Source organism: Tympanuchus pallidicinctus, unplaced genomic scaffold, assembly GCF_026119805.1.
Source record: "Tympanuchus pallidicinctus isolate F22 unplaced genomic scaffold, pur_lepc_1.0 scaffold7, whole genome shotgun sequence".
Taxonomy (NCBI): Eukaryota; Metazoa; Chordata; class Aves; order Galliformes; family Phasianidae; genus Tympanuchus; species Tympanuchus pallidicinctus.
This window is the reverse complement of record NW_026294791.1, coordinates 23,136,674-23,160,177: the sequence shown is the minus strand read 5'-3', so window position 1 is coordinate 23,160,177 and position 23,504 is coordinate 23,136,674. Positions and strand designations below refer to the sequence as shown.

The following is a 23,504-nucleotide window of genomic DNA, read 5'->3' as shown; positions in this document are numbered from 1 at the left end:
ACCCTTCCCCTTTTGTGTAAGGACTGAATTTGCCCTGCCTTGCTACAAAGTGTAGTGAAAAAATCTAGAAGCATTGCTCCAGCTCTCCATGCCTACTGCCCTCATACGTATTTTCTTTCCAATATTTAGATACCCAGAGAAGCATTTGTTGCATTTCTAGGCTGCTCAGCTAGTGCTGGTATGTGACATGAATTCAAAGAGGAGCAGTATTGCTTGGGCTTGACTGCAAAAGTCCTTGTGCTCTGAATCAGCCAAGAAAGGAAGCTGCCCTTGGCAAACTCCAATGGGATGTTTACCTTGCTAGTGACAAAAAGAAGGCAAAGCTGCAGATGGAGTTGAAAAGCTTTTCTTCTGTCACAGGCTGACCCTGAGCTGCTTCATCCCCTGGCCCTTGTACATCATTTGTGGGCAAGTTGTGCAGGAACGATATACATTACCTTAGTTTTGCATAGCACCTTTCATTAGAAGGGACCTAGATTCCAGCAGGTACCCAGCTCTGCAATGCAACCTTCTGCAAAGTACAGCTCCCCTCAGCTCAGGACACTGAATATAGTGACCTGTTTTTCCAGGATTTTCAGGTCAATCCTGTGATGCACTAAGGACTCTTCCTTCCAGAAGCATCTTTCTCTTGTACTTTGTGGTGATCGAGGGCCATCCAGTATTATGAAAGTTTGGTATTTACTTTGTTTTACAGCTTCTGTCGCTGTAGGATGCCAGCCTACTGTGGCATGAGCTCCAGCGAATTGAACTTCACATAAAGAGAAATTGCAAGCTCTTCATCCATGATGATAAGCGCCCTAAAGTTTCCTGGAGGGTGTGAGGGAGGATCTGACTCAGAGCAGAACCCTGCTATATTTTATACAGGCCCCAGTAACTCTGATTCCCAAGGAGAATTTTTCCAGAATTAACATTTAGCTCACAATACAGCTTATCTCCCTTCTGCAGATAAAAAGGTCTACCAAAATTTACTGTACCATTTTCAGACCCGTTGTTTGGCCCCACAGCCTCATTGAGAGTGATGCCTTGCTCTTTGTACAGCATAAGCATGAAAGACTCATTCATCTCCGTTACACGGTTGATCTGAGCGTAGATGAAGTAGTCGCCACTCTCCATAATTATCAGGTGTTCGTTGTGATCCTGCACCAAGCCCTGGCAGTGTTTAAGGCTCCATTTCCAGATCATGGTACCTTTGTTTGCCGTTGGAGTATAGCTTTTTACTGAGGAAAATACAGACAAAATGAGTATTGTGATTAGTTATGTTTAAGGACAATCTTGTTCTATACATATGCATGTAAATTACTATCTGCTATTGCCATTTTTCTCTGCACTCCTTTCCTGATGTTTTTCTTTAGAGGATAATGATTGCTGTTATTGTTAGGGATCTTTTGAGCTTAGTAACTCAGAAGTGCTAGGTAGAGATCTCAGTCTGTTTGGAGAAACTCTGATGGCCTTCAGGGCCATGGATGGCTTGGAGAGACTCTGTGCTGTTGCTGGATGCTCAAAGCACCCTGGAGACACAGAGCCTTCAAGGCAAAGAGCTAGGTCTGGGCTGATCTCTAACGAGAAATAATTCATGGGCAGAGCTTCTGCTCGACCTGACAATGATGAGGGTGGTTATGGTAATCCTATTCTCACTGACTTCTCTGTATTCATCCCTCACAAGAGCTGAGCCTGTGGGATCTTGCCAGAATTTGCTTCTGTTCCTGCACTGAATGAGCACACATACCATCAGCAATGTCTGAGGGTGGTGCCAGTTGTCATTTGCCTGGCACTCTGATAGGGAAGTGACAACTCATGGCAGTATCTGATCATGCATACCATGAGGACGCATGTTTCTACCATACTTAATGCATCAGGGTCTCGATGCAGTGGATCAAATAGCAGGTAATGGGGATGCCCAGCTCACTCCACTGCAGTACCTTCAGCCATAACCTCTGTCTGCAGCATTCAAGCTGGTTAAAGTGTCACACAGCCAAGTAATTAGCTAAAGTTTAATGGATGCAGAAACGCTCCATGGATGTGTTAAATCTCTCTGAGGATCTGAGCTGGTACGTAGGATGTTTCTCTAGGACTGCCCTAGCTTGAGCCCAGGGAACTGACAGCCAACACCAGGTAAAAATAAACCTGCCTCTGTGATGCTGCTTTCATGGGCCATTTTCAGAGGTGAGTTTGGCTGGTTCTGACTAAGACAGGAGGTTGCTGGCTGGCAGCTCTAGGTGCAGAGCTGGGAATATCTCTGCGGAAGCCAACATATCCAATGGGCTCCGTATTTCTGTGTTCAGAATTTATACTTGCGTGGAGCAGGTGAAACCACACACAAGGGCTGTGACTGAAAACTGAGAAATACTTATTTTTGTCCCAGCATAAGTCTGATAAAACCAGAAAGCAGCTCTGTTATCTCTTAATACTTACAAGATCCATGTGCCCAGCATGTCCCCCGTGGCTGTGGAAAGAACCAAAGGTTCGTTATTATTTTCTGCTGGGAATTTTCAGTCTATTTTTGAACTCAGCAAAGCAGCATTCTCATTACATGAGCACAAAAGTGATTTCTTAGAAAGGGAAATTACCTTTATATCTGTAATTACAAACAATAACTGCTTTCAAGGGCAAACAGTGATTTGCTATGAAAAGAAGATTGTTCTCCCATTAAGTTTTAAATGTTTAAAACAAGATCAGATCAGCGTTTTTCATATGCATTTTAGTGGTATTATCAAAAAAAATAAAACAGTAACAGCCACCAGTGCCCAGAGGAGATCTATGCACTTCTTTGATGCCAGGACTTTCATTTTAACCCTCAATTCAGCTCTCCAGAACTGTCACAAATGGTATTTCTGTAGACATGGCTTCAAAACCAGTGCAGTCGCATGGGGAGCTTTACACTGTTGTGCTAATTTCCCCTCATAGAACTATGAATCATTCCTTCTGTGTATTGCAACTTGCAATTATTTATTGCCAATTGACAGGGCAGTGCACACTGCAGCCCACACACTGCTTTGCTGGCTGTGCTTACACTGGTCACTGCTGCTTCGGAGTGTCCCTCAGGCTTCCTTGCCTTTATGCAAGGAGCAAGAAGGAAACATGGAAGGGTGAGGTGATGTCCTCAAAGTTGTACCTGACCTGATATGCAGGAAAGGGAGAACTGCTGCTGACTTTTAAGCTTTACTTCTTTTTAACCCCTGCATCATGTTTAGCTGGAGAGTCAGGCACAGTTCTTCCTGGTCTGGTAGTCAGACTTCCTAGTTAAGAGTTTCCTAAAGCCCTTCCAGACAAGGGAAGGTGGTAAACTGGCAGCAGTGAGATTAAATTCCTCTGACTGGTGACTCAGAGTTTGTTTATGGAGGTTGTACTCTCCTTGGCAGTTTTGGAGCTGTGATCAGTGCCTGCCCAGAGACCCTAAAAAGCAGACTGAGATGAAATTACAGCTATAGGGATCCATCATGCTTTGCAACTTCCAAGCTCTGAAATGCTTAAAGTCCCTTCTGAAACAAAACCTCATCTGCTCCTTAGGAAGTTGCTGTCCTGCGTGCTGGGGGGAATTCCTTGGAGGGAAAGGCTTTCATTACCCAGTCCTGTTTCTCTCCAATTAATATAAGCAACAGGAAAGAAGGCAGTTCTTTTTCTTACCAAAGCCACTACCTTTCTGTAGTGTGACATTAAGTGATGTGTCAGCGGGACGTGGGAACTGCTCTGTGCCTCGCTGTCATCAGAGGGATGCAGTTGTAACTGCAGGTTACAGAGCAGCTCACTCACAGCTCTGGAGTAGATGGGGGGTTGTAAGAGGCCAGGTAAAAGTACCAAAACAATTAAAACTTTTTTTTTTTTTTAATAAATATTAGTGCTGTAAGGTGCAGAGTAGATTCTCTCTTGTGGGAATTTAGCAGTTTTCATATTCTATAAAAGCAGTCAAAGCTTTGCAGGATTTGTCCTTCGTGGGGTCCCTGCTGTCATTATGCCACGAGGAGGTGGAAGACCAAGCTGTCCTGCCTCTTAACAGAAGGGGACTTTTTCTTTGTCCCCTTTTCTCTCCAGGACTGGAATTGGAGTGACCTATATCATGTGGGATATGTAAGATATCCCGGACTAGAATTTAGATCCTCCCAGAGACTAAACCATTTTAAAAACTGGCAAGTGAAAAGCTGAGCTTTGTCACATCTGTTGCTTGGCTCTCTCTTGAATCTCTGTTTGTTACAGTACGTGCAAATGGAGGAGTAGAAAACATTGAAGTCAGCTGTTGATATCCAGAAGGCAACATGATTCGGTAACTGTTATTTAGGTAAGATTGTATGAGCATTTGGTAAAACTAAGAGTGAAAAGGCTGAACGGTTGGTGAAATACTAGGACTCTTCAACCTCTATTGTCCTTACAGGGCAACATCAGTCTGTATCATACTAGGAAAGACTGCATCACTTATGCGGGAGAGGAAACTTAAGAAAACAAAATTAAGACTTTTTTTTTCCTAATCTTACTAAAATGAAAGCAAAATGCTGAAGACAATTCCCAAGGAGCCAGCAGAAATGTTAGTTGCTCAAACCTTGGAAAGTAGAAGCGTTAGCGGTCTCCAAAAGAGAAAGGACTAGGTTGCCATTAGATTAGATTACATACAGAAATATTAATTGTTAGAAATGCATGCGTGCTGTACAGTCCAGAGTTAGGAACTTGTCCTTACCTGTTTATTATGGAGCAAATAGAAGACTGTAGAAACCAGGAATGAAATCACAATCAAAACAAATACTGAAGTATATAAAGCTACTTTACACCATTTCCTTCTCTGTGAAGTATTTCCATTCCTTGTCAAGTGCGGCGCTTCCATGATGCTTGTCTTCAGGACAGCCCGAGGCAAGTATGCAAACAGCACCAATGTCAGAAAAAGCACAGCTGGAATTCCTGATCACTTTGTTGCCAGGATGGGACTTGGAGATGGTTTTATGCTGGAGCTTTCCCCGTGCTAAAAACACTGAGAGGAGGAGCTAGCCATGGTCTGTTTCATCACTAGCCTGGGGCTAAGAGGTAATGTGCAACTGTTTCCTCATTAAATGAGGCAGAGGACTTGTTTGGCTCGCAGCCCAGAATGACAAAAGTGAAACTCCAGCAGTAAGTTGTAAGGGCTTCCAAAAAGCACCTCAGACTTGATGCAAGTCAGGTCTACAAAACTCTCCAGTGAGCTCAAACCAAAAGGACCAGGTCCAACTGCACGAACTGCTGATGGCTGTATGCCACCTGCTCCCATCTCCAGAGGCATCAGAAAGCTTTTTTCATGGCTGAGAAGTTGGCCCCAGATTGAATCTGTTTCTCATTTTGACAACAGGGATCCAAGCGCCGATGACGAAAGGGCATTTCTGCAGTTCCCTGAGGATATGAGTCATGTGGTAAAAGTGAAACTACACACACTGAAATATATGACTGCAAACAAGCAGTGCTGTGGAGCCACAAGTGAGGTCTCAGTAGCAAATGGAAATATTTGCATGCAATCACCAACACGCAGTAATGCCGTTTGAGCAGGATAGAGTATGAAAACCATCGAATTTTTTTTTAAATGACTTCCACTTTGCTGTTTGAAATGAGTTGGCTGATTTTCAAAGTCTTCCTAAAATAATTTATTGAACTGTCAACTTTGAAAGTAGCTTCTGCTTTTACATTCTACACGATCTTTTATTTTCAGTATGAAAGTGTTCTTCATTGGTGTTTATTAACAAAAGAGATCCTGACACACCAAGACATCACTTAGAGACCTGTGATGGCTCTGCTGCATTCACTAGCTTTGCTTGAGGAGGGAGAGAATGGAAAGTATCCCTTATACACGTTAGTCTTCTGCCTTTGCAATTCCCCTCCTCTTTTCAACCTGCAGAAGAAGCCTCAGCTTAAGGAAGAGGGACGCCTGCTTATGGCACGTCCAGGCAGCTGCTGAACTGAACCCGCTGAGGCAGTGCCAGCTGTTGGTGCAGGACACCCCACCTCCATCACTAGCCCAAGCCCATCCAGCACTCTGGGAAAACTCCAGATAGTCCTGGTGTGATGTTGCTGTTGTCCACTGCCCCTGTTCTGTATGTATCTTCTGCCTGTCTTGGTAGTGTCTCTGCGCGGCTGACGTCAAGAAAGCGGTACTTTCCAGAAACTCCTAAAAAGGGCAATAAAAGGCTTGGCCGGTACCGAGGGAGCTACTAACGCCTATCACATGTGCCTTCTTCCGCTCCAAACTGCGCAGTGATAAAGAGCAATGGCTGTCCCTGCACTAACCCCTTTTCACACTACCTTAAAAGAATGGTTTGTTGAAGCTAAGCCTGCAAGAGCCTCAGGGGATCCAGCTGTTCCTCGTGGCCTGACCTAGGCTACCTACCTCTACCTACCTCTCAGTCGCTCCGAAAAGCAGCAGTACTCGAATGACAAATACACACTGCAAGTGCTGCAGGCGAGGACCCATCTCCAAACAGTAGGGCAGAGAGCCTGCTCCTCAGCACTCCTGTGGGCTGCCTTAGGAACCTTGGTTTGGCCCCAAAATGACATTGGCCTGTGGCTCTGATGCTGCAGCGCTGGGAACTAAGCTCACCACTTCTTAAACTCCTGGCTTTGACCACATGAAAAGCCCCAAACAATCTTCATTTTAAAGCATGAAAATGAAACTTCCTGTGAAATCCCATGTATCACAGTGGCAACAAGGGTCTGAAAAGAAGTATGTTAAGAAACAAAACATAAGGAAACATCCCAGGAATGGAAAAGAAAATCTACCAATGACAATTCCAGCAATATTTTTTAATCTGGTAATAACTGCATTTTTCTTGCTACCACAAACTAGAGCTTAGGGTAGGAAATTGTCATTCTTGGGACTCATCATTTGCTAGTTACTTAGATGAGTAAATGGTTAAAAAGGGAAGGATCATACCCCTTCAAGGGGGGTTAGAGATAAAAGTTTCCAGACACTGAAGAGGCATTTCTCTCAGAGGAGGTGGAGTACAGCTTGTATTCTATTTATATGCACTTTTATTAAACATAGATACAGCAGTTCGTGTGTTCACAGTTAAGTGGAAGCACTAAAGGGCCATGTAAAGGGGCTGTAAATCTGTCTTTCCACTGTGTTACAGATATGTTGCTGGGTGCGTGGCAGCTTTGGGCTTTGAGCTGCATTTCAATCTGTAGTTTCCTGCAGCTTCAGCCAGGTCTTACAGTGCTGAAATGACTGTTTAAATTAAGAATGATTATTTATTTGGAAGAATATTTATAGCTGTGGCTCAGCTGTGTTTTCTTTGTAGATCTCAGTAGTTTTCGTTCAGTCAGTGTTTAACTATATTACCTCCAGTTCAGAAACAGACTCAAGACTAAGGCCAGCAGAACAGAAGATATAATTGCCAACGCGTTTGGGCTCGTTTTCCTACTTATTTCTCAGAACTTCTCAAAAGTAGTCTTGGCTCTTGAAATGGGATTTTGCAATGTTTGTTGCATCTTTATTGACAGGGTACTCACTATGTGCAAGTCTCGTCCTTCCTTTTCATTCCTCTTTCCTATCAGCCTTAGGGGAGGATGGAAACAAATTCAATGTAAAAATAGACACGCTCCCTATAAAGAAGCAGGATGCAATTCCTGCCTGCCTTTCCTGCCTTGTGCCCCTTCCCTGATTCCTTTGGAAGTCAAATGTAAAATAGGATTGGCAGTAGCAACAATGCATCTGAATGTAGACAAAGGCCACCTCTAGCGTTTGAATTTGCTCTGGAGCCTGTGGGTGCAAGCATTTGACAATTTGCCAACTTTTGAATGAGCTATCTGTTATAAATGATTAAAGTACAATTAATCTGCTTTAAATTATTTCAAAGCAGGAATTTCGTACGCTCATCATTGTGCAGTCCTAACCTCACTTTCTCTGCCTGAGCACCACCCTGGAAGTGATGTTAATTACTTGGGCCAGATGTGGGCTGGGACTCACAGACATATTGCTGCGTATTTAGACATGAGCTTTCTGTAAACCTGCTCAACAGCAGGTGGCTACTGTGGTTTGAGTGTTTGTCCAAGCCCCTCACTCAAATGCCAGGTTGTGCTTTTTTTTTAAGCTTGCTTAACCCCAGGGAAATTTTCCGAGTCCCACTGGCTTGTTTTCAGTGACATAGATTGCCCCATCTTTACTTTGTGGTGCCGTTTTTCTTTGGAAATGAGATTTTTTCCAGATGCCACAGCTTTCCAAGCCTTTTTTCAGGCTGCAGTAGTCTGCATGCCATGAAGTCCCTGTGGGAGGCTTCTGACCCATAGCATGACCGCTTTTGGGAAGCCCACCCTGAGCAGCTGCCAGCATAGAGGCAGCAAGAGGGGAGCTGGGGCAACAACCTGACAAGAAGCACTTTTTGTTCTGAAGCTGGCCAAAGGCCTAGGCTAGCATTACAAGCAGAGAGGCAGTTATTGGAAAAGCCTGGAGTGTTTCCTGCTGTAGGCTTTTTCAAGACCTGGTTGTTTATTGAGTACAACAGACAAGTTCTCAGCTGAGAAAACTCTCCTTCTTTAAATTCTCTGGGTTCTCTCCTTGCATTACAGCCAACTACTGGGACAGCCCCCTGATTTTGCCTTATGCTTTCAACAAAAGAGTGACACACCTGACATTCACAGCTGTGGCTTTTAGAGAATGCCTGTGCTTGAGCTGTTGACAGCAGGCTGTGCCAAATATATGATGTTCCTCCTGATGTTTTCCCCTTGTTGCAGATCTGCGTCTTGTGCTATCTGCCTTCAGTTTCCAATAATTTGATTGACCTCTGTCTGCAAAGTTGGTAAGTAGTGTAAGCTGAACGGTGACTCCATCAGTGTCTGATTGCTGGGATGGGTGAAGAAATATGGCTGTGTAACTAATGGAAGCTTAGACGGAAAGTTGTCCTCTGCATAGTTCACGTGTGACTGGAGCCTTAATCCAGCTGTCAGTAACTTCTGGAGGAAGGATAAAGGCATCATAATGCCATCGGGTAACTGAAAGTGAGGCCTCCTCTGTTAGTGCTGTGGGAATGGCAGGGGTGGAAGAGGGACCGAGTTCAATTGCTACCTGACATCTGCCTTCCCACAACTCTTAGGGGCAGATGTTGTGTCTTGAGAACTGTTTGTGAACATTTTCCATTGCACAGCAGAGGTTTCTGGTTCTAGTTTACAAAAAGCTGTGATTCCTTATTCCCACTCAGAGCCTTTGGCCTCAGGCCAAATAGCATTTCTTCCAGTGCACAATATCAGCACCGCTCTCACATATCCCCGCAGCAGCAGGGTGGGTTCAGGGAAGATTTCCTCACCAGCAGCTGGTCTGGCTGGCTTTTTCCCAGTCCTGAGCTCATCACCTGCCTGTGTCGTGTGATGTGACAAGAGCTAAAGACAAGGCTGGCTGTCACTTCATGCTGCAGTCAACATCCAGTCTGACGTTTGCCAGCACCACCTGGAAATGCAGAGGAAGAGTACAGTAGGGCGTGCTTCCTTTTTGTATTGTGTGAAGTAAGTTATAGAATATCCTGAGTTGGAAGAACCTATAGCAATCATCAAGTCCAACTCCTGGCTCCACACAGAACCACCCAAAAATCAGACCACATGTGAGAGCATTGTCCCCATGCTGCTTTAACTCCACCAAGCTCAGTGCTATGACCTCTTCCCTGGGTAGCATGTTCCAGGGCCTGACCACCCTCTCAATGAAGAGATGTATTTCTCCTGCAGGGAGAGAAGCCTGTGAAGGCATCCCACATAGACGTGCCTGAGTGCAGCAACCAGAACCTAGGCTGATCCTCAGCCTTTTGGGAGGACTAAGGCAAAGCACGACATGGTCTTCCAAGAGTTAATCATGACTTACCTCCAGGTCACCTTTCCATTACCCTCCTGCAGAAAAAATACCTGCTCTTCTCTCTCCATAGCTGTTGCTGAAAAATAGGGATTCTCTCATAGCCTCCTTCACTTTCATGTTGTACATTATGGAAAAGTTGATGTTCATTTCCTCTATGTCATCCTTAATCAGTAGCCATGTTGGATGGCATTGTCATAAATCAATGCATTCCTCTACCCTGTTCATACTTTCCATATGTCAGCTTTCTTCTGCTTTCCAGTCCAAAGTAGTGTTTTCCACCTGTAGCCCTTTTAGCATTGTAGCATTGTAAAAGCCAGATCTGCCACTGGTGCTTCACCGAAGACAACCACCTGTGGGTATCAGCAGTGTCCCTAGATGCAGTTGATGGAGCTACAGTGACGAACTTGTGTGAGGCATAGGTGGTCCTACCATGGCATTTCCCATCAGAGCTTTCATCAAGGGGTGGAAAGTCTGTGTTCTCCATTACATGTGCAGCCACAGCAGGGTGTCAGCTTCAAGAATTTCTGGACTTCTGTGGTATCATGTGAATTAGTTGAAAATCACATGGTATGTAGGTGTGTGGTCAGCTGGATTCCTATGCAAGAGGCTTCTAGGGCCTATTTTTGTAGTTCTCGGCTATTGTGTATATGCCTTTGAATACTGTGGTTGACAATAACGTATTTGAAAATCAGACACATTTTGAAAGGCACAGTAAGAATAACCTGAGGAGCATTAAAAAATTTTAACCATGGTGGTGTGCCTTGTCTAGAGTCTTTTCTTCCCTTGTAAGTTCAGTTTAGAACCCCAGTGTTCCTGGTATGCGATAACATGTATCGTGTGCTGTGACAGACTGGAAACTCTCCAGCTACGGCACTTTTATCAGCAAACTGCCTCTGAATTGACAGCATTCTGCTGTCTTCCCTCACCAGCCTGAGTCTTGTGCTCTGCTTCCTGCTGAGTTCAGCAGCAGCTGTGAAGGAACCAATGTGGGAGTTTTTGGAGGGACTGTGCAGGAATTGCATCTACCAGCAAGAGAGATGTGGTAACTGGGAGCTGGGCAGCATCTACCAGTATCTCCTGGCAGTGAGATGAAAGACATATTTTAGGAAGAAGATGAGTTAAGTGTCTCTGAACAGTTTCCATTCAGAAGGAACATTGGGAAAGTAGTCATATTTTCTGTTCACTCTGTTCTCCTATTTCTTTCCTGAGAAGACGTATGTGTTAGTCATTATCTGTTGGTGGAGTTATATTTAGTCAATTTATTTTCCTTGTTCTCTACTTACCTCCTTTCAGTGGCAATGCCACTGAATATAAAGGTAGCCAATTTGCAAACTGTCAGCATCTGTAACGTGCAGAAATCTCACCAAAGGAAGCAGCACAAAGCAGCACTATGTGGTACAGGTACTTCTATAGTGCAATATAGTGCAAGGCTTGAGTGGCTTCGTCAGCCTACTGAAAGGGAGTAAAACACAGAAAAAACTGTGGAGCAGCATTAGTATTATCTGAATATGTAGTATTAGTGTATGCCAGGGGTCAGAAATGGCTCAGCACTGCCCTTTGGGCTGAGACTGTGGGTCTAAGCACAGCAATACAGCTCACAGAGAGACCTCCATCAGGGCTTTGGAATGCTTGCTGAGAGCTAAGGGTGTTGTCGCCATTAGGGCTATTGGTGCTCTTTGAGGAGTTTTGTAGGAGTAACAGTTTGGATTTCATGTTGCAAATGCAATTATTTTGTAAGTGAGGGACCATCTCCATCACAGAGCTCACACAGTACACCAGCTCAAGTCCCGCATTCAAAACAGAACATGTTTAGAGGACTGCAGGTAGGGCGATGCTTCTTTGTCTGGAAATCCACAATAAAGTAGTGATTTACCTACTCTAAAAGGCTAAAGAACCTTCCTTGATTCCTCAGCCATCATCACTTGGCTGGGAAAAGGCAGAAACTTCAGCCTTCTCTGTTTTCTCTTGCTGTGGAAGTGAGAGCCGCAGGGTGGGAGTGCGAGCATTAGCAGAGGTAGCGTGAGAGGGACAGGGTGGAAAATCTTTTATGCTGCTAACTGTTCTAAAGAGGGCAAATATAGAAGTGGCTGGTCTCCTGATGTTTGTGTTATTCTCAGCAAGTGAATACCAATGATCTTGTGTTAGCTAGAAAATTACTGAGGCCTCGTAAAGTCTATTTAACTCAATTATTTTGCAGGCAGGTGAGTGAGTTTGTTTTGTAGGTTTTAGTGAAGCTGTCCTAGAGAGCTAGTGCTGCTTCTCTCCTTCAGCTCTGTGTGTCCTGGGGAGGTCCTCTGCTCCCTCCACACCTCATGGCAGGAGCAGTGGTACCTGCCTGACACCTGAAAGGAGTTTGGCTACACTGCTCTTCAGGATTCCAAACAGGTCCTCTGTTCCAGGGCTGCCCTGTCATGAGTAACAGTTTCTCCTCATTCTCCCAGCAGCTTGCAGGTTAAGCCAATGGTCTCTTTTATATGGGCACAGAGAACAGGTTTCTCTCTCCATCACATGTTTACAGTTATGAAATCTGTCCAGAGAACAACAGAACTCTTAGGAGACATTTCCTACACCCCAAATACCTCAACCTTCCCTGGGGATTATGAATGGTTTATTGATCTCTTGGAAAGACAGTGTTTGAGACTGGACACAACTGTAGCTTCCAGAGAAAGGCAGGATAAACAGATTACCAGGATGTCTTTAAGCCCAAATTCACCTTTTGTGGACAGTGTGATGCCTGACTCCTTTGTGTACTGCAGTTCATTTTTCCAAATCCTCTCTCTGGATTGCCAGACTGTTAGACCGCTATTCCTGCCCTTCAGTAACAGTCCTGCTTTTGTGTTCAGGGCTTGAGAGCCTACATTTGCTGTTCTGAGTTGTCCATTCACATAGCACTGTAATCTGATTTGGTCATGGGGTCTTCCTGTACAAAAGGTTTGTCTTGGCCCTGGTGAATGATTAGCCTAGGTTCTGTCAGCTTGGTCCATATCCACTATTGGAGCTACTGGAGTTTTTGTTACTGGTTAGGTTGTTGGCTTAGATGGATTCATTTCAGTTACAGACATCCCTTTTTTGTTTTTTTTTGCTTCTCTGTTTCACTTGCTGTCTCTGTGTCAGCAGAACTTGTCTCCTCTATGCAAAACTGAGACAGTTCTTATGGGAGACAAGTTTGAAGCAGTGTTCCTTGTAGCATTGTGGGAGGTTGCACAGACAAGGCTGAGGTGTGCTTCTCATGTGAGATGATTGAACACTTGGTCATGCTGTGGGATGCGTATGCTGTGTGTCGTCCCTGCGGGCAGCACATGCACCCACAGCATGTTGCAGAAAGGAGCTGAGGGAAAGGAACAGTTCTTATCTCATTCAGTTCTTTCACTTTCCTTCCAAATTGCTTTAGGAAAGTGAAGTGCTGTTTGTTTACTCATACATCTTCTGTCTGGCAAAGATCCCAGCTTGCTGAGATGTGAAAGAAATCATCCTGAGAGATGTAAAACCATTGCATGGTTATTCCGAGCCCAGGGCTGGGAGGCTTGCATCATCCACCCCCGGCCACTGTGATCTTCTTCCTCTCAGTCCTTCAAAAACCCTTACAAGGCTACATCATGCATCACATCTGTGTCTGGCATTCTGCCTCCCTCTGCTTCTTACCCTAGTGAAATGAAACTACGTCCTGCTGCTGCATGTCACTTAGCTCTGAGCCACATACCTGCTCTGGGCTAGCCTGCCAAGACAGCTGGCTCCAAAACCTTTGTCACTTAGTGACTGTAGCGTACTGCAGAGCACGAGCTCCTTTGGACAAGTGGCCCAGTGAGATGGGCAGCTCCTGCCTGTCCCAGTGCTCCTGGCAGCTGGAGCTGAGCTGCTTGGTGACGTCCTGGTCCCTGTCCTGCCCTTGCTCCCTTGTAGCATCACTCAAGAATGTCTGTGCTGATTGTATTCTCATAGTCTATGTAATGTCTAGATATTTTCAAGCTTATCCTCCTGACTTCCTCCACATTGCATCACCAGATGCTGATTTTATTTCCTCTGTGCACTTGAAGAACAGCGACTTTATCAGCAAAGTCAGCATCATGAAATGCTGGAGCCAGGGGTGTGTGAGCTGCTCAAAAGCCCTCCTTGCACAACCCTCAGCCTTCCATCACATGAGTCTTGCAGGAGGGGATTTCCAATTCAAACTGCTGCAGAGGGGCCAGTCCTGTCATGATGTGTAGTCTTGGGGCAGTGCTACTAGCAGGGAGGCTGCCTGGCCTGGTAGTGCTGTGGTCTGGCTCTGTGGAGCTGGAACCTGATCTTGATCCATTCAATTTTATGTAACAGAGGACTAGCCATGTAGCTAGATCTGTGCAGTCGTGGCAGTACTGTCTACTTCTTATCTGCATTGAGTAGCATGTGAGGGTTTTCTCTGTTGTGAATCTGCTGTTTTCTGAGTGTATCCAATATCCCGTGACAATAGGAATCATATAATCATAAAATAGCCTAATAGAATCATAAAATAACCAAAGTTGGAAGGGTCCCATAAGGATCATCAAGTCGTTGGATTCTGTGGAAAACAAACGAACATAGCCTTTGTTGTCCATTTAAAATTGGTATCTGCTCATTTAATGGGATGTTCACCTCCACCTGAGCTTGACTTTTGTGGAGCAATGAGCACAGCTCTTAGCTCACCTCCAACTAATTGAAGTTCTGTGGGTCCATGCAGTGCTCTGCCCTTCCTGTGGCCATGCGGCATAGGGGTACCTGCTCTGACTATCCATAGTCCAGGGAAAGAAAGAGGAATGTTGGGACAGCAGATGTGCAGAATCTGGTGACGGAGTACCCATGGGGAAGGCGGAAATCATGCCTGTGAAACAGATTCTTGGAGGACAGAGTTGCAAAACCCCTACATCACTACTGAGGATATCCCAGCACAGGGATTTTACAGTTCATGGTCTTGCACCACTCAGAAAAGCACTAAGTGCCTCCCCTGCAGCTTGCAGACAGCGAGACTGATTGTAAATGTCTGTTGTGGTAGCAGCAGTGCCACAGGCTTGGGCAAGCACGTGCTGAGGGCCTGTCCCCAATCCCTGGGGACAGAATGCACTCATGCATGGCCAGAACTGAGCGGCTGCGCCCTGCCCCTTGCTGGTTGGTGATGACCTGCGGTCTGCATCAGCCTGTCCTGCCAGGAGGTTTTCTGCTTGGCAGAAAGAGCCTGCTGTGCTGCTCAGAACAGAGTGACTCTGTTTTAAAGCTCCTCTGTGGGAGTCTGCTTCCTTTGTTTTCTCAGCAAATGGGCTGTGTCCTGAGGAAGACAAGCAGGGTTAAAATGCCATGAAGGAGAGTAGGCTAGGGAACCCTGTCCTGCAACCAAGCATCCTTTCTCCTTTCATGCTTGGGACGCTGGTCTTGCCAAAAAGCCAGGAAAGCAATGGCCACGCATGGTCCTCATGTTCAGCCAGGGGCTTCTCCTGTCCCACCATCAAAGCCAAGCTTGGTGGCTGCTTACCATCTTTGTTCAATTGCTTTTTGCCTTCCCAGAGCTGAGCTTCTGTTCCTGGCCTCCAGAACATGTTAGAAAAACCTGGCTTGTCCTCACTCCAAGCCAGAGGCAATTTGAAAACTGAGCCCTCTGTCTGTCTCACACGTTGTCACTGTGGAGTTCTCAGGGTTTGTTCTTCCCTAGGCAGACTTCCCCACTCCTAAGTGATGTCCTGGACAAGTTCTGTTTCTTGTCTGAAAAAGCAGGGGGCGTTCACCAGGGCTGTGTGAACATGTGGTTTATTAATTCACTGAAAATTTGTGAGAATCCAGACAGAAAAACATTTTCTCCTGCTTCTCTTTCCAAAGAAAATATTAGAGAATATTCAGTACATTAAAGTGTTTTGGTTATCCCCATAGGAAATGTTTGTTTCACTCTTACAGTTATTTATTTGCCTTTGAAACTACTGCTGTTAGTTTTGAAATGAAACATGTAAGCACTTAATTTTAAAAAGTGAACAGAAAGCTACTGCCTGGAAATGTGGCTGCCCAGATCTGAGTCTCAGCTCTGCTAACATGACTCAGTGCAATTCCACAACTGACTTGATTAAATATCTGAATTGCAGTCAAAGGGAAGAGGTTAGTTTTAGCAGAACTTGAGGTTGGTTTTAGCAGAAATTAAGGAAATTTTATCATCCAAATTTAATGTATTTGCTCACATTAAGAGCAGTCACAAAACTTTTCACCGCATCTAACCTGTGAGTGGACTTCAAAGAGCTCCAGTCCTTACTTTTCTTACACATACCTCTCAGCTTGGGGCCACAGCAGCATCCCCAGTTGCAAAAGGAGGCTTTAACATGGTTTTCTTGACACTTGAGAGGCAGCATCAACAGCACTTTCTGTATGCTCAAACCCATGTTCACAGCTGGGGTGCAATGACCAGGCAGACCTAATCTCTGAACACCTGCTCAGCCCCTCGTCCCTTTCCAAATCCTCCTCCACTGCCTCTGCTAATCTATTGCTCTGTTTGCCCTAATTGTTCCCTCTGAAAAAAGTTCCTGCTCCTGAGCTCTGCAGCTCAGCATAAGGGAGCTGCTGCCTGGACATGGCTTGCTGAGGGGTGTCACGTTGGTGTCAGCATGGCCAGGCTGCAATGCAGTGAGAAAGAATGCTGTTGAGAATGTGTGCTGGGAGTGCTGAATCAATGATGAGTTAAACATTTAACTTGCTATCTCTTTGCCCTGTAACAGTAGTCACAGCAGCCTATGCTTGATTTCTGCATGTCACTGCCATGACACGGGCACAAGTGAGTTTATTTGCAGGTAGAAAGCTAGGAAAATAAGGAAATTCCACCAAGCACAGCACATGAGGGAATACAGCCAGTGCTCTAAGAACAGCTTATCTGATAATGTGTCATACTCCACTGATACGTGGAGGATTGAAAGTGGCTAATGGTCCTGTTTCACTTACATGCCCTCTATATAGAAAAGTTGATTAAGACTCAGCCAAACAAAAACTTAATATTGCAGTCCATTTTGTATCCACAGAGGTTCCTGCCCAGCCCAGAAACCGATGGCATGACTAGCTGGCATCTATTGCTCCTCTGTTTAATTACTGACCTCATTCAGAAGCCTCTCCCCTGTCAAAAGGACAGTCATTTTTCTTCCCACTCCTCTCAGCAACGAGAGATGTTATTGCTTAGCTCTCTTGAGTGGGTAGGCTGTTGACAGGTCCCTGATGTGCATCTGGCAGGTGAAGGCAAAGAGAGGAGGAGGAGGCAGGGAAAGTGCAACCAGAAAGAGGGTATATTTTGTTTGAAACGTTCTGACTTCAGGGAATCCTTGTTAAATCAAGCAAGAATGATCTTGTGATGACATGGCAGCCTCGGGGGGTTGCAACCTGCCTCCTTTGCTCCTGCTGCAAGGCAAGTCCTTGGAAACTGCCACCTCCGTATGCTGGCATCCACGTAGGGCTTGTCTTGTTTACAAAGGTGCAGATGTTTCCCCCACACATATGAGCTGGTATTTGGTGTACTTAGTCCATCTGCTAGCAGGTAAGGTGGCATCAGGTCCTCACAAACACATTCATACATCTTTTTTCCTTTCATTGCCCAGGGTCATTCGTATGCATGGTAGTTAGGAGGCTCTCCATTCAGGCTGAAGCTGAGAGCTTATTCTGTCATCCTGACATGAATCAGTGTGACTGTTCTCAGAATATGCCTTTTTCTTTTCCCTCTGCTCGAGTTCTGTGGCAATGCAGATGGAGGCAGGAAATCACCTAAACCTCCATTCTCTGGGAAGCTTGAAAAGTCAGCTGAAGCCCAGAATGCAGCTATACTTCATGGTTTAGGGCCATAGCAGCATTCCAGATTGCAACAGGAAGGCTTCAGTGTAGCTTTGCCTGCAAAATTTGGTGGCAGGCTGGTTGGAAGGGACCAAATAAACAGAATTTGAATACTGGTCTCTGGTGGAGCATGCACCTTGAAGTCCTGGAGAGGGGAAGAAGACCCTATGATTTCCTTTTGATATCTTCCAGCTTCCTAGGAGGAAGTTACTCCTTCCTAGGAAGGAGTTATGGGAGCAAGGCATCCTGGATTGCCTTCTGCAGGGCTACATTGGCCATCTGCATTGCACTCAGAGGAAGCAAAGTAACTGTCATGGGGCCAGGAGTCTAGCCTTTGGGACAGAGATCTCCCGAAATGAGCAGTGAGAGGGGCCCAGGATCCATGGTCAACTGCTCTTTTGGGAGAGCCCAAGTAATTCCCACACATCCCATCATGGCAGGTTGTGGCATTAAGATCTGCAACTGAAATTGATGCCTTGGAGGAAGTGTACCTGATTGTGCACGTGCAGCAAGGCAGTGGGTTATGTAGGAAGTCATTTCTGAGAGCAGAATCATTCTTTGTGTGCTCTCCCAAAGCTCATCTGAAGGGGACATTCCCAGCTGGGGCTACATTGGTTTAGCTATCGCCCAGCTAGGGATGGGACTGATGGAAAGCTGACTCAAACCACAGCAAGTACCCTGGTGACCAGGATGGCTCACCCACTGTGCCACATAGGAGTAGTATAGACTTGAAAGCTCTGAGTGCCTGTCTTGAGCACTGCTCTGCTGTTTGACTGATGAGCTAGTGCTGGAGACCAGAACAGAACCACGGGCACAGCCAAGGACTGAAGGCAGTCCAGATATGAAATGCGTATATGAAGCACATTTATTATGTAGCTGTAGCTGAGTCATCTGTTATATGAGTGGTATGCTGATGCTTTAACAGCCTGTCTGAGGGCTACTTGTGCATGCTAGCTTTATGTCTTATCCCCAGCTGCATTCCTCTGTTGGCTGGCTGCAACCACAGGAGGAGCTAGGGATCCTTCCATCTTTTAAACAGTGACAGAGTGTCTCCTGCAACCACCCAGTGGCTGCTCTGATATTTCAAGCTGTGGAAAACTATCAAGGCAGTTCAGGGACAACATCCGTAGGGATGTGAACAAACTTGAAAAGCAGACACACAAGAATCAACTGAGGTTTGGCAAAACCAAGTGCAAGGTGATGCACTTAGGTTGAGGCAATCCCAGATATGAATACAGACAGGGAGAAGAACTCATTGAGAGCAGTCCTGTGGAGAAGGACTTGGGGGTCCTGGTGGATGAAAAGCTGGACATGAGCCAGCATTGTCTTCTTGCAGCCCAGGTCAGCAGTGTCCTCAGTGTCCTGGGCTGCATCAACAGAGGGGTGGCAGCAGGGCGAGGGAAGTGGACTCTACTCTGCCCTTGTAAGGCCTCATATGGAGTACTGTATCTAAGCCTGGGGATCCCAGCACAAGAAGGATGCAGGCTGGATCGGGTCCTGAAGAGGCCATAATCAAAGGGCTGGGGCACCTCTCCTATGAAGAAAGGTTGAGGGAGCTGGGCTTCTTTAGCTTGGAGAAGAGAAGGCAGTGGAGAGATCTTGTGGTCTTTCAGTACTTACAAGGAGTTTACAAGCAGGAGGGTGACCAACTTTTTGCACCGTTAGTGATAGATAAGCAGGAATGGCTTTAAAATATGAGGGTAGATTTAGACTAAGCATTATGCAGAGATTTTTTACTCGGTGGGTGGTGAGGCAGTGGAACAGGTTGCCCAGAGAGGTTGTGGATGCCCAGTCTCTGGAAGCCTTCAAGGCCAGGTCGAATGGGATCCTGGGCAGCTTGATCTGCTGGTTGACAACCCTGCCTATGGCAGGAGTATTGGAACTAGATGATCTTTAAGGATCTCTTCAACTTGAGCCATTCTATACTTCTATGTTATAATTCTATGAAAGATCATTTCAGACCCTGAGGTCTACACCCAGTCTGGGAGCAGCAGGTGAGGAACAAGGCAAAGAAGAAAATTTCAATGCTTTCACACACCCTATTGGAGCCCCAGGAGCCAGGCAGTCCTGTTCTCTCCAGGGAGAGATGGCATAAGCAAAGCCCTTCATTTGGAATTGCACTACGGAATTATAAAGGCCAAAAATATTTACCTCTGAGTGGGATTATTAAACAGCCCTCGGCTCAACAAAAAGGTACACAAGAAGTGAGGTATCTAACATCAATGCTGAGAGAACACGTTAATCCATGTGCTTATGTACATGACCCTCAACAGATTGTTATCTGTGTAACTTCCATTACTTAAAGAGAGTTCTCTGCTCTTTCCTGATGACTGCACTATATCCTCTGAGTAATCTAACCTTTTAAGTTGCTTTTTAACCAGAATTGTTTCTATTTAAAATGATGTTATTCTACAACTTCTTGGTACGATTTGTAGTAATTTATAATACATTCCTTCCTGACCTTATATGAATTGTCAGATTTTTCTTGGCATTGTGATGCTAAGCCAATATTCAGCCCCAGCCTGCAGGACTCTGGACACTGACAATGTCTATCTGTTTGTCCATTTTCCCCAGGCTCCCAGGACAGAGCTCTCTAGGCTTTGTAACCCCTGGCATTGCCAAGCTCTTCTCTCTGCCCTTCTTCTGCTTTCATCCATGGACTCCCCAAGCTGGAAAGTTGCCTGCTGCTTCCTTCTATATATTCACCAAATGAAAAATTAGTATCTGTCAAAGCATCAACAAGCTAATTGCAGTATTCACTGACTGTATCAGACTGTCTGTCATGGTCTCTCTCCGAGGTTCCCCTAGACTTTGAAACAAACGCACTGTTTCATAGAGAGTTTTGGGGCAATGAGCAGTGCCAACCAGCAGCAAGCAGGCTGCTCCCAGCTGCAAAGGGGAATTCTCTGTGCTGGTCGAGAGTTTTCACTCTGAGGCATGCGGAGGAGCTGCTTTTCTCTCTGTAGAGCCATCTTCACAGTGTGCTGAAGAACTCTCCTGCTGGACTCTCTGCTCCCGTTTAGCTGCTGGCTTGATGTTTCCTTTGAAAAAGCAGCTCTCTGTCTTCAATCTCTGATATATGGCTTGCCTAACTTTGTATCTGACTGCATCTGCAGAGACAGTTTTTAGTGATTTTATGTCTCTCTGCACTTTTGATTGGCAGCTTTTACAGTATGTAGGAGTGGCACAGAAGTTAATTATCCAGGAGAAATTGTTTCCGCTAAGCTCAGGCTTTAGTTGCTGATTTCCCTTTCTCTGACATTCTGGCACGGCTTTCTTTTTACATATTAGTGTCAGAATATGTCTTGCTTCTGGAGACCAGAGACCAGACATTCAATTCAGACCACCCCCTCCTGCATCCTTGCTGATGGTCCCTGCTTGTGTGGTCCAAACAGTGTAGATATCTGGGAAAATGTGAAGTATCTGTGGAGGATTATTTCCTTCATCTGCTTCTTGCTGTTATTCCCACAGACACAGGCAAGAGGCAAGGCTGCCTGTGACTGTGCCCAGAAGGGCCAGAGCCCTGGCTGTTGCCTGGCACAGGGCAGCTGAGCCCTCTGTCTGTGCCTGTGCATGGGCAGCAGTGCACTTGGCATGGCAATGCAGCATCTTCCCTGTCTCCAGGGAGGATGCTTCTTAGGAGAGCAGTTGAGCATCCTCCAGCATAGCTGGGAAGTTGTTCAAGTTACTGAAACCCTCTGGGACACAGTGAGATCTTGCTCACGCAAGCAGGAGCAAATCTTTTCTTGTAAAGGGTGGGTGCTTCGTGAGACAATGTACAATCTGGTCTGGAAAACACCAAAATTAGTCCATCAAGCATGGGACACAAGAAACACTGGAAGAAGTTTCTTGTTGCCAGCTGTGTACTCTGTATCTTAAGAGAAGAGACAGGGAGAAAAGCAGATTGTTTCAAAAGGACATAGCCCCAGATAATGTCCCCACTGGATGTGTGTGTGTCCCACTAACCTTCTGTGCCGGTGATAGCAATCCAAATAGGCAGACATGGACAGGAACACAAACACTAAATTAAAAGAAGACAAAGGACAGTGAGTCCTTTGACCTCTTTGAGATAAGGCAGCGATGCAGTGTCTCAGGGATTTATTTGGTGATGAAATTGCAGTGTTGATGTGTGCCTTGTGAAGCAGATCCTACAGAGGGTCAAATGTTTCTTTATCAATCCATCAATTAAAAATCAATACTGATATTTTTTTAATAAATAAACCAAGTGGGTCTCAGGATTGCCAGTAAGTAGGTATGAATTTTGACTTAATGGCAATAGTAAATCAAATTATTATGAAAACACAGTTGTACTCACATCGAGTTTTGTCTTGCCTCAGCCTTTGTTCTGTTGCTCTCTGAATGAACACCAATACATCACCCAAGGGCCCTTGGCCAGTGGCCCAGCTCCACACCCTGTTGCCTTGGCCGATCACCAGTGTGCTGTGTGGGCGACCAACCCTGAAACCACAGAAGCAGTAAAAAGTGCAAGTCCACAGGTGGGATTGTGTTTGTGCTTGGGAATCTGCTCTAGCTAGTAATCCCCTGGGAACAACTTTATCTCCTGAAGAGGTGACTAATATTGCCATTTAGAATAACAGACACTGGCTGTCATATTTTAACAGCTAAATGTGCAAGTCTTTGCATTAGGATGAGGAAATGGGTGTTTGAGGAGGCAGTGGATGTATTTCAATGTTTGCAGAGGTTTGCTTCACTGAGTGCGGATTCATAGGAGAAGCACTCCTTTAGTTTTCTGCCAGTCCCACAGCTGCAAACACAATCCACAGACCTGCTTCTGGCAAGGTATCTCTCTCCTGATATCCTCTTGCCTGCGCTTGCCTGCTCCTTCTGCCCAGCACTTATCTCCCTGGAACAGGTCAGCCAAGACTCACCATCTCCTCCTGCCTCAGCCTGCAGCCTTTCTAGTGCCTCATTCTGCTTACAAGTGGCCTGAGCTTCATGATGTTTTGCCTGCATGGCACACAAGTGTTAGCTGTGGTTTGCTGGCTGGGATGCTGCCTTGCTGCTCAGCATCTCAGTGGAATCACCTTCAGCCTGTTTTCTGTTTTAGCCCTGATAAATGGAGTCCTCTGCTTTCTGCTGCTGTCACTGGGCAGTGCCAGCTTTACAGCAGTAGGATCAGCTGCGTTTTGCCAAACACATTGCAGCTTCCTTGTTCTCTCTTGCTAGTGAAGTGAATAGCCAATAACTGTGACTCATGATGGCTCTCTAAAAACCACAGGTTAATTATTCATCATTAGTTGTAACCATTTGTGGTAGAAAAGGTGATGACTTTTGAAGGGAGGTGAAAGGTGACTAAATGTTTCTATTGTTGTTGGTCTCGGTTCTGCTCCGCTCTGCTCTCAGTGGTTTTAGGAGGCCAGTTCCTGCTCAGGGGTGACCATGGCTCTTACATGAGCTTTATCACTCTGTCCCTTCCTTCATGCATGCAGGGAGTGGGAAACAAAGGGAGTATGTGGTGGCCACCTCTGCAGTTCATGCAGTAATGTGGCTCAAACATAAGATGTAGTAGCAGTGGAGATCGCTTTAATATCCTACATTGTCAGTAATCTCTGGCTGATGACTGTATTCTGTGTAAGGGTTCTTGTGAAATGGCCAATGAGAGACAGACCATGAAGTCCCCGTTAGTTGGGACAGCAGAGCCCTGTCTCTCAAGAGCCATGGATTTTCTCCAGAAACTTCCAGATCCTACCACAGGTGATTTTGAGGGATGAGTCAAAACCTCAGTGTGCTAATCTGGTCGGTCAGATTTGTAAGATGTAACATAAGCACCATCTACAAGCTGCTACAGAAACTTAACAACCCAATAGCAAAAAATTAATGCTTATCTATGCAAGAGACTTTGAGCTTTGTGGAGACAGGGATCACAAGACTGAAGCTGATGATACAGAAACTATAGAAACTTGGTGAG

The 23,504-nt window shown here is 45.5% G+C and overlaps 1 long non-coding RNA gene across 7 annotated transcripts in view; it reads left to right on the top strand.

Annotated features, from left to right (window-relative positions):
- LOC128072668 (uncharacterized) overlaps positions 1–23,504 on the top strand; it is a 112,524-nt gene that overhangs the window by 61,363 nt on the left and 27,657 nt on the right. The window contains exon 2 of one of the 7 annotated variants that reach the window (XR_008202387.1): positions 8,677–8,741. The exons of the other annotated variants lie outside the window; for them this stretch is intronic. This is a non-coding gene — a long non-coding RNA (uncharacterized LOC128072668). The remainder of the gene's footprint in view (positions 1–8,676; positions 8,742–23,504) is intronic. 7 annotated transcript variants of the gene reach the window in all.